The sequence below is a fragment of the Peromyscus leucopus genome, chromosome 9 (genome assembly GCF_004664715.2).
Source record: "Peromyscus leucopus breed LL Stock chromosome 9, UCI_PerLeu_2.1, whole genome shotgun sequence".
Taxonomy (NCBI): domain Eukaryota; kingdom Metazoa; phylum Chordata; class Mammalia; order Rodentia; family Cricetidae; genus Peromyscus; species Peromyscus leucopus.
The window spans coordinates 46,622,301-46,633,903 of record NC_051070.1 but is presented as its reverse complement, the minus strand read 5'-3'; positions in this window follow the sequence as shown (position 1 = coordinate 46,633,903).

Sequence of the window (11,603 nt, the reverse complement as noted above, 5' to 3'; positions counted from 1 at the left end):
GAAACACATGTGACCAGGAAGATTTTTTTTTTTCCCTCTGACCAGTAGGAAGTAGAGCCATGATCAAGGGAGCTTCTGTATGGCTCCAGCTTTGGGATAATGGTTTTCAGAAGGTCAGCAGGCTCTTGACTCTACCGTCGGGTCTCTGTGGGGGTACAGGCACGCTCGTGTGTGTACATAAGTGCTAGTGTACATGTCTGGGTGTACGTCAGTGTGGGCAGCCGTTCGATGGTGGCATTTTGGATACTTCTCTGTAAAAGGCACAGCACATTTCAGTGTGTCACTCTTGGAGAAGACTTCACACAGGAGCGACAGCCTCCACCTACAACGGCAGCTAACTTTGGGTTGCCTTTACCAGTCACAAGGGGCACAGCTTCGGCTCTAACATTTGTAAAACTGATGAGCGGGAGGGGACCCACTGAGGGAAGAAGCTCCCACACTGCTGTGAGGCCAGCTGCCAGTGACTAAGAGCGACCCTAACGACCTGCTCCGCTCTTCTCCACTGGAGCCGAGCCAGGCACTGTTGTTGGTGTGGGTTTGTGTGTTCCTCTAGGGCCTTCTGTAGTGTGGCCCATGAAAATGTCACCCTGTGCAGCTCTGTGCCCATGCCTGGGAGAAAAGGGGGATGAAATTATACACGGGAGAAACAAAGGGGGGGGGGCCCAAATCCTAAAGGCAGTTTCTCCCAGGCTTAAGTGGAAATTTAGCAAATCTAGAAAACATAATAGAACCGAAACAATGGAGAAAAATCCATTAACTATGCCCATGTTCATAGCAGCTTTACTTAGAATAACCCAAATATGGAAGTGATTAAAGTATTGGGCAGAAAACAAGCATGGGGAGATGTGTGTGACATATTCAGCTAATGGAATAATCTTCAGTGTTGGAAGCCTTGAGGTCTAATTTTGAACCAGTATGCGAGTGTTTGTCCCACGGGTCTCCAGAGGAGACCACGGGGACAGCCTCACTCTGCAAGGACCAGTGAACTTTGGGACAGTGCAGAACACTGCTGGGACCATCCGGCCCGCATGCTCTCTTCTCTCTCATAATATTATGATGCTCTTGGTGGTTTTTTTTTAGTGTCATTTTATCAATCATGAATGGGACAGAGATGGTCATCCCTGGAAACTCCATTTTTTCTTTCCCCTAAAATTCTTTGGGAGCTGATACTTCTCAGGTTTTTTTTTTTTTGGTCTGGGGATGCCAGCTGTCACTTTGGACCCCAGGAGCTGTTCTGACTCAGTACTGACAGGAGGGGAGGCAGATCACCCCTATTTCTGTAAATATGTTTTGGACAAGATTCTTGTTCTTGAAAATGTGTGCCTCTGTCAGTTGTAGCCAGAAGTTTCTCCAGTCCCACCCGGCCCCTTTCCTCTGTCTCTTTAGTTTGAATGTACTGCCTAACTTTATTCTGCATCCACATTGGCCAAACAGCTTTATTTATCAACCAATCAGAGCAACACATAGTCATAGCATCCAGAAAGATATCCCACAGCAGTCGATCATCTTTTAGTTTTGTAAAGACAGGACATACCTGGCCCGATATTTGGCCAAGCTAGAAAAATGTTGTTTTTGGTTTAAAAATGTTTTGATGTAAAAGTTGGGAAAAACTAGATCTGACATACTTGTTTTTGCTGGAGTAGTTAACATTGGAGGATGGGAAAAACTTGTTTGCTAGTATGGAAAAACATGCTTGTTTCTGATGTATAAATAAAGACAGCTGAAGTTATTTGGGGCTGGCCTCTTGTGTGAAACTCATCTGGTGGTTGGACAATTTATTTGTTAGCGCTGACACCCCTGAACCCAGGCTGAGGCGGATCACGACACTTCAGCTTTCTTAAGGAGGCAATTCTTGACCCCTTACAATATGGATGAACTGTGAAGACAAACTGTACCAAGTGGGGTGAGTCAGTCACAGAAGAGTGATACTGTACCACCCGGTTCTATAGGGGCCCTTAGGACAGACAAACTCTAAAACAGAAATCCGGAAGCAAAGGCTGAGGATGCCAGGGAGGTGGAGGGAGCGTTCATGTGTATTGAGAACAGCACTCAGGGCTCTATAGGATGAAAAGGGTCTAGACAGTGGTTGCACACCAGCGTGAATACGTTTAGTGTTACCGCCCATGGGAAAAATGGCCGAGACGTATATGTATATTTACTATAGATAAAGCGTGAGAAATCAAAATAAGTCAAGACAGGCTGGTTTCTAAACAATTCGCTAATGAAGAGCTTCATTCACTTAGTATCTTAGGATTCCTGGGGACATAGCCAAGTGTGGTCACCAGAGCAATGTAGGGGGAAGGTTGGCTGGGAGTGCAGGCGGGTCATTTTTTGACTTGGGTTTCCTGAGAATTCTTCCATCATGATAGAGGGAAGTTTGTTGTGAAAATGCCTTCTTCTACGTAGACTGATGGTGTAGGAGCTGCATCCCTGTCTCTCCTTAGGAACAAACCGTGAAAAGCTGGGCAGATAGGAGGATGCTACCAGGGTAGGCATCTCACCTAATTGAACGTTTCTCAAACCAGGATCCATAAGTTCTCTGTGAAATGTTGTAATGTTATAGTCACCTCCCCTTTGTAATAGAAATAAAATAATAGGCTTGATTTAATATAACAGGCAGATGATCAATTTAGCAGTACGATGAGGCACAATTACAGCACCCACATTTATGATCATAGTCACTCCGGGGAAGGGCAAATGGCACCACGAAGCTTGGCATGAATGGAGGTGTTGCAGCAAATTAAATTGAGGAAAGTGGTGGGAGAACTGAGTCATTCCACACACAGGGTAGCGTAGGCAAGGCACACTCAGAAAAGACGTACGCAACAGTATGGTCCAAGTCAGCTTCAGCAAGAAGATGTACGGGGAGTTATCCATTGCACAGGATGATGTTAACTTTGAATTGTTGTTCCCATAGAATTGTGTGTGTGCGTGTGCATGTGCGTGTGCGTGCGTGCGTGTGTGCGTGTGCGTGTGTGTGTGTGTGTGTGTGTGTGTGTGTGTGTGTGTTGTTTTTCAAGTTCCCTCACAGCCATCAGCCTGGAGAGGACGTGTGCCTACATTGTGCTGGGATGTTTGTAAGTATGGGGTCTCCCTAGGTGAGGCCATAGCACTATCTGTGAGCAAACCTGGAGAGCAAATCTTCAAGTCAGAGTATGTGAGACAAATATTGGGAATGACTGAACTGACATTGAGGAGCTCTGTCTTTGGCTCTCCACATAAATTCATAGAAGTCTGTAGCCTGCTTATATTCATGGAGTACTTGTCATGCCGGCTTCCAAGCCTCTTCTCTGAGGTGCCTCACCCCCTTCCTGTCTCCTCTGAGCATTTCTAGGGTTGGCTGTTTCTTTTGTTCAGGAGGCTTGTCTCAGGTACAGAGACGTCTAGATGTGATACAAGCAGATGCTCAGTTTTAATTTTTGGTTCTCTTTTGTTGAGACAGGGTTCCTCTGTGTAGCTCTGGCTGTCCTGGAACTCACTCTGTAGCCCAGGCTGGCCTCAAAGTCACAGAGATCCAACTGCCTCTGCCTCCCGGGTACTGGGAATAAAAGTGTGCACTACCACACCCAGCAAGTTTATTTTATACACAATCCTGGTCAAGCAGATCGTAGTTTGCTTTCTATCAGTGTGATAAAGTCAATGACTAAAAGCAAGCTGAGGAGGAGAGGGTTTACTCAGCTTACATGTCCTGATCACAATCCGTTATTGAGGAAAGTCAGAGAAGGAACCTGGAGGCAGGAACTGAAGCAAAGACCATGGAGGGGTGCTGCTTACTGACTTGACCAGCTTGCTTTCTTGTACACCCCGGGACCACCTGCTTAGGGGTGGCATGACCCACAGCGGGCTGGGCCCTCCTGTATCCATCATTAATCAAGAAAAAAACAAACAACAATAAGAAACACAAAACAACCCTCAGACATGCCCACAGGCCCCATCTGTGGAGGTAATTCCTCAACTGAGATTCCCTCTTATTATCTAGGTGTGTGTCAGTTGACATGAACTAACCAGGACAAGCATGATGACGTTGGAAATCATTTGGTCAACTGCTGTTTTCTGATTTTGTCTGTGCCTCTAAGACTTGCTTTGCACATCTTTTTGGTGTCACAGCCATCCTGGACTCAGCTGTTGCAGTCCCTGCTACAGTTGTTGCCATGGGGATCTTGCCTGAGTCTGGGAGGGGGTTCTTTGGAGCTCTTTGAACAGGCACTCACCTGCTGAGAAGGAGGCATGTTGAAAGCCATGTCTATGCAGGTCATAGGCCTTAGGGGAGAACCTTCTACTATTCATCTGCTAAATGGATACAGCATTAAACTGACTTCCAGTGACGTATTATCATACCTGTAGATTTTAGTGGGCTTCTCAGCCCTCATCAGAGAAGCAGTACCAGAGGTTCAGAACTGGTCAAGGCTCAGAGAATAAGAGACTGCATAGTCTCATCTTTAAATCACCTAGAATAAGAGACTGCATAGTCTCATCTTTAAATCACCTATCAGTCTAAATAATATAAAAGGTAATCTCCGAATCCCTATCAGATCCCATCCTCCCACAGCTCAGGGATCACTGCAGAAGGGGCAGAAACAGTGTAAGGCCAGAGGCAGTGGATGACTAGAAGGACAGGATTTTTCAGACACTGCAGGGCAGCTGCACATAGGAACTCATGGCAGGTTATAACAGCATGCACGTGACCTGTGCATGCCTAAGACAGGTGGGGAGTGAGCAAAGAGTCCTACCCCCAGCCAAGAGCCAGGTGTGTGTGTGGGGTGAGCATGGAGTCTTACCCCCCAGCCAAGAGCCAGGTGGAAGGTGAGCATGGAGTCTTACCCCCAGCCAAGAGCCAGGTGGAAGGTGAGCATGGAGTCTTACCCTCCAGCTAAGAGCCAGGTGTGTGTGTGTGGGTGAGTGAACATGGAGTCTTACCCTCCAGCCAAGAGCCAGGTGTGTGTGGGGGTGAGCATGGAGTCTTAATCCTCCAGCCAAGAGCCAAGTGGGGGGTGAGCATGGAGTCTTATCCCCAGTCAAGGAGTTATTGGCAATTGATAGTTACTAGCACAGGGCGAGTCAGTTTTCTTTAAGTGTGGCCCCTGGTAGGTTGACCATACTCTACTGGATGACCACACATCCAAGAAAACATGGTCGCACTGACAGGACTTGATTTTTTTAGAGGTTACAAGAAGTAGGGGTGAAACTGGGAAGAATTAGGGGAGAGGGTGAACATGACCAAAATAAATTGTATGAAATTCTCAAAATATTGATTTTTTAAAGGGGAAAGAAAAAGATTCTAACTTGGGGTAGAACTTTGGGAGCCCAGACACTTCCTTGGGGGAAGGCAGTGCACTTCTACAGGATGTGGGAGATATTTCTGGCTAGCTTACTGTGCCCTATGTCATGGAGGCAGGATGCTCTCTCAGTATTTGCTTAATTGGTAAATATTTACTTGATGTCCTCTGGAAGATGGCAACAACTCCAAAATATATTGTTTGTCCTTCATGAACTTTTGGTCTCATCAAGAAAGACATGTACATCTACATAGATTGTCCTACATTGAGAAAGACATGTTCTACTTTATCAATTCACAGAAAAGCTCTCTGTGGGTGAAGAGGAGGCACCCAAAACTATAGGAAGAGGGTAAAAATTGACAGGATTGTGCCATTAACTCAGCCTTCTCTAAATTCAGTATGGGAGAGGCTGAGGCAGGAGGGTTTCTGTGAGCTTGAGGCCAACTTTCGTTACTCATGAATTCCAGGTTAGTCTGGGCTACAGAATGAGACCCTTTCTCAACATAAGAACCAGCTAACATAAATCCTTACTGTCCTTCCCCACAAAACGCCACCACCACCACCACATCAGACACCTGTCACAAAACCAAGCCAACAAAGAAACCGAACCTTCCAGGGTAGGGGTAGGGTTTAGAGAGACAGTTTAGTCGGTAGTAAAGTGCTCGCTATGCGACCGTGAGGACCTGAGTTTAATCCTCAGAACATCTGTTAAAGTCAGTTATGGGGTGTGCTTGCAAGCCCAGTGCTAGAGACACAGAAACAAGGGGTCCCCAGAGGGCCAAGCTGGCCAAGCTGAATCCATGAGGTCCAGGTCCAATCAAAGACTCCTTAAAAAAAAAAAAAAAAAAAAAAGACAGAAAGGGCAATTGAGGAAAAGATCCATGTCAGTTTTTGGTTTCCTCATGTATGTGTACATACACTCAATGTACATTTATACAAATATGTTCATAACACAGACACACACACACACACACACACACACACACACATCCCTCACTTAAAACACTTTCAACGGGACTCTCTAGGGAGATCACATTTTTAGGAGTTTTAGTCCCAGGAGCCCAACTCCATATTCATAATGAATACTAGGGAAAATCTCTTCGTGTTTCTGTCAGAAGGAAGAAAGAAACCATACTGAAAAAGTCAGTGCCTCTGTTCTCCTGGACTAGGTCTGCCCACAGGGGAAACTGCTTTATTGGGTAATGTAAGCTGAGGGATGGGAATTCCAAGAATGAATAGAAAAAAAAAATGCTACAGATAAAGAACCCCTGAGCAGAGAGGAAGAATGTTTCTGGTGGGTTGATAAGACTAATTTGACGATTTTTACGTGGACCGAATGTGGCTCAGAAAAGGATTGTTGAGTGTGATGATATTCCAAGAAAAGCCCCCAGAAGCAAAAATCAAACACAAACAACAAATGCCCAAATGGAGTATCCAATGGGGCAAGCATAAAAGTATAACACAGAGACTGAGTCATGTCGTGTGTGGCCAGCTGTGGCTCACTTCTTTCACTTAGCATGGTATCATTTCTTAGCAACTGCAGAACCAGCAGAAATCTGATGTCCCCAAGCTTCCAAAACGACAGTGAGTTCACAAAAAAGGAAAAGAAAGGAAGAAAAATAATGGAGTATTTGGGCGGGGGCGGGGGCGGGGGGCGGGGGGGAGTCTTTGAAAAGGGAAACAGGAAGAGTAACGTTTCATTTGAAGACGTGTTCTTTCTGGGATCATGGCTTACTCTCTAGAAATAAATATTTCTTCCATTCAAAAGGCCTCCTTTTGTTTTGATCAATGGCAGTTGATTGGGAATCCAATGGCTATAGTTTGTATGCTTCTCTCACTGTTTATGGACCCCTGGTTTGGTCTTGGTGCTCCGTGCCTCTCCGAGTCTGCTGTCTGATAGTAGATAAAACACCGTTCTCTGGAACAGAAGAATTGTAAGCAGCAGAGCCACGCTCAGAACTGTGTTCCCTAAGCTGTGCTAAATTCCTGCTTGCGAATTCAATGACAGGGAAGCCGATGTCCATTTTCTGTTATTTCTGGGCAGAGAAGCTGCGTTCTGGAAAGGTCTGGTCTCTTTCTTCATGAGTTTTGGTGGAGTGTGTTCTGTGCCTGCCTCAGCCAGTGTGAGTAGCCTGGGTCCTTGCCATGCAGCTCTCAGGGTTTCATAGAGCTTGAGACAGGATGTCATAAAGACTGGTGGACGTTTTGGGTGTGATCTAGTAATTACCCCTCCTTTCCTGGCTGAAGATTTGATTTAAGATTAATTTGGGAATGGCATGGTTAGTTTGCGTCATCTTAGGCTGCGAAGCTAAAATAGAAACTGGATAGACCACAGCTGACTCACTATGATAAACTCCTTGTCACTTAATGCTACTGATTTCGAGGATGGGTTTAATCAATAATTTTGTAAGGTACAAATGTCAGAGAGGTTTTTCTGTCTTGTTCTCTCCGCTGATGTGTGCGTCATGATTACACCTTTAAACACAGGGTATTTTAGGAGCCTGGTGTGCGTGACTTCACTTTCTTATTCTCTCTCCTGCTCTCTCACACTTACATTTATCAAAATGTAATGACAGATATTGCTTAAATGATTTAAATGGATTTAGGATGTGGCTTGGGGTTTTTCTCCAGTGATAATAGCATGTGCCGATGGGAAGAGATGAGCAGGGACATTTGTCTGAGGTAATAGGTGGATCTGAGTCTTAGTGCTCAGAGATGCTTGTCTGGTGAACTGAAGCTTCTACTCACAGTGGAAGGGCCAGCTTCTGATCCTAATGGCTGGAAGCCAGAATCCATTTCAGGAGCCACTTCTGAGAGTTGCTTCTGCTGTGTGAGCTTAGAATGACCAGGTCAGGAGCGTGGCCAGGCAGCAGCTGAGGCAGAAACATACCTCCCATCATGGGTTGGGAGGTCCCAGACACCGCCCATTCGGGTGGTGGAAAGAGGCAGTGCATGCAGTCTGGGGACACTGGTTGGAGTTTGGGGCTCAGCTACTCATAGCTGTGGATTGATTGGAAACAAATTCAGTGTCTCTGATCATACATTTGTGTGTGTGTGTGTGTGTGTGTGTGTGTGTGTGTGTGTGTGTGTGTGTAAGGAATATGGTGGTTGGGGTATAGCTTATTTGGGAAAGTGCTTGCCTAGTTTGTGGAGGTCCTGCTTCAGACACTAGCACTGCAGAAACTGGGTGTGACAGTGCACGCCTGGAACCCCAACACCTGGGAGGTAGAGGGAGGGGGGATGGGGAGTTCAAGATCATCATGGGCCACACATCAAGTCTGAGGCCAGCCTGGGATACATAGACCCTGATTCAAAAAGAAAGAGAAGAGAAAGCAAGGATGGAATGGAGGGAGGGAAAGAGAGAGGGTGGGGGGGCAGAGAATAAATGAATATGGTAGCGTCTATATGATGGAGGCTATTGCACAGATTAAATGTGCCTAAAGCATTCAGGCATGAGTTTCAGACTGAAAGTTTGTCTTTGCCCTTCAAGGAGACTCTGTATGGCATGACCTATTTGAGGATGCCTAGGCAGTTTACCTGGAAGCCTTGCTTCATTCATTCATTCATTCATTCATTCTTCCACTGATCCCGTTATTTGTGCAGCGCCAACAAATAAGCATGTGTGTCACACCGGGCAGTTATTGATGCGTCAGATCCTGTCCTGCTCTTGGCACTCTGGTTGGAATGACAGACACAAATCACAGCTGGAATCTAGTGTGCCCAAGCACTGCACTGGGAACCATGCAGGCCTCCGGGAGGGTTTGGAGAGGACCGGAGAAAGGAGAGACAGGGGTGACAAGGAGGAAACCTGGTAAAGAGGAGGTGCTCGGACTGTGGTCTAAGGTGTTTGTGTGTGTGTGTGTGGGGGGGGGCGTTGGGGATGCATCACTTGTAGGCATTTTGGCTGGGCTGAAGTGTTGAGCGGGGTGGAAACTGCAGAGATAACTCTGACCTTGAGATGTGGTAAGATGATGATCTGCCTGTGCCTGGCGGTTTTCTTCTTGCCTCCCCAATGAGGTTCCAGGCTGCAAATGTTGATCCCCTGGACTTTCTTCACCAGAAATAATATACTGGGGCATTTATCACATTTAGAAGTAGAGATTGCAATACCTTATTCATCCACAGGAATATGTTGAATGGTAGCACAACGAAGTCAGACTAAAATTATACCACTGCACTCTGTTTAAACATGTCAAATGTAGAAAAAGAGAACCAGGGCTTTTTTTTTTTCCTGACAACCAAGAGCACCGTGTTTGCAGATGTAGCCGCCTGAATCTGACCGGAGCTCCGTGCGGGCTGTGCTTGTGTTTGAATTTGAATCTGAGTGTTTTGCTGGGCGAGGCTGTCCACACAGGGTTTCCATGGCACCCTCCCTCTCTGCTGTTGAAGGTCTGGCTCCTGTCCCCACACTGATGTTACCTACTTGGCCCAGAGAGCCACTGGACTTGGAAACCCTTTCTCCAGGCAGCAGAGGTCAGAGATCCTGTCATTGTTTCTGACTGATTCATCATCAGCCTGGTGTTAATTCACGCAGTCAGGCATGCTGGTTTCGAGGGACCGCCTCGATTTCCACTAACCAACCAAGGCTTTTGAAGATCTCTCTTTTTCGACCCCCCTTTCCTTTTCTTTTATCTTGCCCTCTCAGCGCTTTACTTTGATAACACAATTAAAGCGAATCCCATATGTAAAAAGCATATGGGAGGCAGGGGCCATCAAAGTGCAGGGGTTATCCTTATGGAGCCAGGGTAGCAGGGGGCGATGGGAAATAGTGGGTTGGATGCATGGATGGGGCAGAGCCAAAAGGGAGCCAAAGAGGAGTACTTGGGCTGTGCTGGAGATAAACTAGGAGTTAGACAAAGGCAGATGCATTGTGGGTAGAGAAAAATGAAAGCCAAGGCGCACACACTCAGCACCATGCATTTAGGCTCTCACAGGACTCAGGACACAGCTGGGGGCACCAAGGGAGAGACTCAGGCTGGGAGAGCTGAGAGTGTGAGGAGGATCCTGCCCTCCCTGCCGTTTTCCGGACATGCAGGGTGGTACTTGGCACCTCCTGGCAGCCTGCCAAGTTGAGCCAGGCCCCAAGTGCCGCCCTGGAGGAAGTCTGCATCTTTCAAAGTTTCACTCAGAGAAAAGAGTCCCAGGAGAGGAGAGGGGCTGAGTCAGTCCTGGCAGGAAAAGTGGAGTACACACAGAGCAAGCCCAAAATAGCTCCTGGGGGCTGACCAGAAGGAAATTAGATAACCGGTCTGCGTGGGCCATGCTCTTGGGAGGCCAGTAAAATGGTGAGAATTGGGTAGTGGTTCCTTCTAGAGGCCGGGGAGTGACTGTTACAGGGGGATATCTATGAGCACATGATCTCTAAAAATTCAAAATGCAAAGCATTCTGCAGTGCATGCTAATCCATTGGTGGGTGGCAAGAAGATTATTGACATTGCTATTTGGAATATTGTCCTGCATCTTTGGAAATCACAAATGGGCAGCAGCTTTCTGGTCTGTCTTCCTGAGTGAGGAGAAATCCAGACATTCTCCTTGTGTCGCGGTCTCTTAGGTTGTGGTATCCAGTTAAGAAAACACCCCAGAAAGGGGTTTCTGTGGTCTTGGTCCCAGACCTTCTGTCTGTCTGGTTTGGATCCTTTACGTGGCAGGCCACCTGTTTAAGAATTCCCAGGGCCAGATGCCACGTCAACATGTTCAGCGGCTTTCTCTCATCATTGTGTTCTTTTGGGAACCCGATTCAGGGAAATGATGATGCCAGCCATTCACACAGCCCCGAGACGCTCAGCGTCCCCTAGGGCAGCCCAGTGGCGGAGCCTCTTGTTTCCACTTCTTAAAGCCACAGGAAAGAGCCTTCCAGATTGAGCAGGCAATGCTGTAGCCTCTACTAAGGCAAGATTTCGGCTTTGAGTAAACAGGAGAGAGGGTTTCACAAGCTTCTCGAAAACGCCTGGACCTCGTGCTTGTCATCTGCTACTAAACTTGGCCTTTTCATCTGCCTTGTGCCGGAGACAACGGCACCCGTGGCACACATTCCAGGATAGGTTTAGATGAACAACTGGGCGGCCGAGGACATTTACCTGATGTGGGCCCGGAAATCACCAAGGGATGTAGGATGACTCAGGGCAAATTCAATTAAGGTGTTAAGAACAGAGAAAACTAGCTGTGCCTCTGGTACAGTTGTAACTTTCCTAATGCCCAAGAAGCTGCAGGGGCTGAGACCGTTTGGGTCCTCTGAGCTTTGCTTTTCCATGGTGCGGAGGCTGGCTCTGGTGTTTGGGTAACTGTATGGAATGCTTCGGGATCCCTTGTGAAAGCCGTAGAGGATCC